The sequence below is a fragment of the Lucilia sericata genome, unplaced genomic scaffold (genome assembly GCF_015586225.1).
Source record: "Lucilia sericata isolate MDLA Ls3-8-SP2 unplaced genomic scaffold, ASM1558622v1 Contig001723F_arrow, whole genome shotgun sequence".
Taxonomy (NCBI): Eukaryota; Metazoa; Arthropoda; class Insecta; order Diptera; family Calliphoridae; genus Lucilia; species Lucilia sericata.
In genome coordinates, this window is record NW_023995629.1 from 46673 (window position 1) to 49533 (window position 2861).

Here is a 2861-nt window from a genome sequence, read left to right on the forward strand (position 1 = left end):
TAAACAAATCTATTGAATGATAAAATTGACTTCCTATCGACATTATCTGAATGAATTCGACTTGTTTGTCCGGCTGGTACAATATGTTGTGTATATTAGTAAGATTTTTTGTTCGATCGGTTGTACATTGTAATTATAATCGGCAAATTTATTAAAACGTAAGTTGTAGAATTTGTTTTATTTTGTGTGCAAAGCAGAAATTGTACGTACATATTAATAAAATAAATATATTACCATATTGGGTTTTTTATTCAAACAATTCTAAGAAATGTATATAGTACACATTCTCTGCATTAAATATTTGTTTATTTACGCTTTGAAATTATTGTAGAAAATTATGTATTATGCATTTGTACAAACTTTTATAAAAACGTAATTTTACAAAAAGATCTTCAATGTAATGCAAAATTTAAAAATAGTTTTCTGCCATGTTTTTTATTCATGCTGAAAATATTCATAACATTACTCGGGGAGCAAAAACTTACATTGAAAAGTAATGAGCTAAAAAGCTAATATCGCCCCTTTTCACTACTTCTCGATTAGCATTTAAACACATTGTTGACATTGGAGGCAAGTACTTAAATAAATACTTACAGATATGGAGTTAAAAAGTCATTTTGTTTTTGCTCAAACAGTAAAAAAACGCAAAACTCAAAATGAACTACTTGCGACTCAGATTATATGTAAGTCATTATAAGAGTGCTTAAAAGTAATGCGGATGATATGCAGTAGTCATTGAAAAGTATGTTGTTGTGTTTTTGCTGGAATGGTAATGACTTGTATTTATTCAAAACCTTACTTTTCAATGACCACCACATACCACCTGCATTACTTAGAAGGAGTCTAGTAATGATTAACAAAAAACTATATACTTAAATACATACTTTTTAGTCTTAGTGTCATCACCGCGCTATTGTGTAAGTGATTTTTTTATATTTTAACCACTTACATTTCAATGTAAGTTTTTGCTGGGACTTTTGGTGTGATTTTATGAAATATTTCATAAAATACTTTTTAAAAAATCATGGAATTTGAAAAATACATACATATGTATATTTAATACAGATTAATATGTTTCTTATCGGTGTCAATAGCAAATGTCTGCTAATCAATAAAAGATAAACTTTTAAGTTTTAGTTTGAATGTTTATAACAAAAAAAATCACTCTCATGCCGGAAATAGCGTTAAATTAAAATTATTAGAATTGGTTAAAAATTTCATATAGCATCCAATAAAAATTTCATACTCCCGGAAATTTATTACCATAAAATTTTACATATAATTGGTAATATCTTCTATAAAAAGTCTACATCCGAAAATCTCTTCATAGTAAATAATTTATGAGTTCATAATAAGATCGGGATTAATTTTTCCCGGATCGGTTCATTATTTCTTTATTATTTAAGTTATATACATTTTTATAAATATTCTACATACATGTTAAAAAAAACTAGAATTTTTGGTGAAGGGTATTAACGATTCGGCATAGCTAAATATGGCACTCTAACTTGTTAGGTTTTAGTATTTTATGGATAATCGTTTGAAAGGTTTTCTATGGCACATCCAATAATATATTAAATATGTTTAATCGCTCTCCTAACTCTCGTCATATTTCATTAAACTAACGCGTTTTAGGTATGTTTACATTGGTATAATAAAAACTATAATTTTTTCGCAGAATTAACTTAATGTCGGATACAGAATGTGGTGATTGTTCATGTTTCGATTGTGGAGATTGCGGTAATACGGATAATGATGAAGTTGTGGATTGTTGCGTTGAATGTTGCTTTTGCACAATGTGCCCGGATACGACTTCAAGAAAAGATAGAAATGAGGAAAAACTGTTGCGCTTGGGTTACAGCAACTCTAATGACAATTATTGTAATCATTATTATCGTAGTTGTCACCGTAACCCACTCGTAGTCCCGTTGAGTTGATCTAACTATTTGCAAAGGAACACATTTTTTATATCTTTATTTTTAATCTGATGTAAAATTATTTTTAATTATTTTAAATCTTATTCTAATTTTAATTGTTCAACTTTAACTACAAATAAGACAAAAATGTATTTTATAATCTTTTTAAAGATGGTAGATTGGACTTTCTGATTCCATAACAGATTTTACTCAAAAACTCAAAAATGTGATGTGATGTAGAAATTCTAAGGCCAGATTCGGATTCAGCATAGATCAAAGGTTTCAACCTGTATGCATGTATAATTCTTATATGAAAATTGTCAGTATAACAATAACCATACTTTGGGACAATGAGTGGGGAATAATCTTCATTGATATGAAGAAATGCTCGATATTTTTGGAGACATTTTCCTTAAAAATAATCTATTGAATTTAATACATATATTGTAAATAAAAATCTCTTTTTCTATAAAATATTATCTTCTTAATTCTAATGGTATTTAAATAATTACAACAAATCTATGTATGTATATTATTCTAGCAAAAAAACTAAAAAAAATGTCGGATGGAGGATTTGATACGACTTGCTGTGATAGCGGTGGAGGTTTTTGACAGTGGTGGCGCATGTGATACGAGTGGAGGCAGTAACACAGTCTGTGATATCGGTGGTGGTGGTACTTGCCACACATCCGATAATACTGCTAACGATAATAGCGCAATATATGATATTACCAATAATAATGATTTAAGTATTTTTCATAATTTCCACCATGATCCCACATTCGGCATTGCAACAAATAATTTTGATGATAGTAATCATAATTTCGAAAATAACTCATAAAACGTTAATAATAAAACAAATGAATCATCTTGCTGGGGTTGCTGTTTTGGAGCGATTATTTTTATATTTTTTTTAGTCATTGGGTACATTATGATTAACATTTT

General features: G+C 28.3%; 1 long non-coding RNA gene across 1 annotated transcript; it reads left to right on the top strand.

Annotated features, from left to right (window-relative positions):
• Positions 1-2390, top strand: LOC119612519. Its single transcript, XR_005232150.1, has 2 exons — positions 1-158; positions 1679-2390. It is a non-coding gene; the product is annotated as an uncharacterized LOC119612519 (long non-coding RNA).
• Positions 2391-2861: the final 471 nt, after the last annotated feature.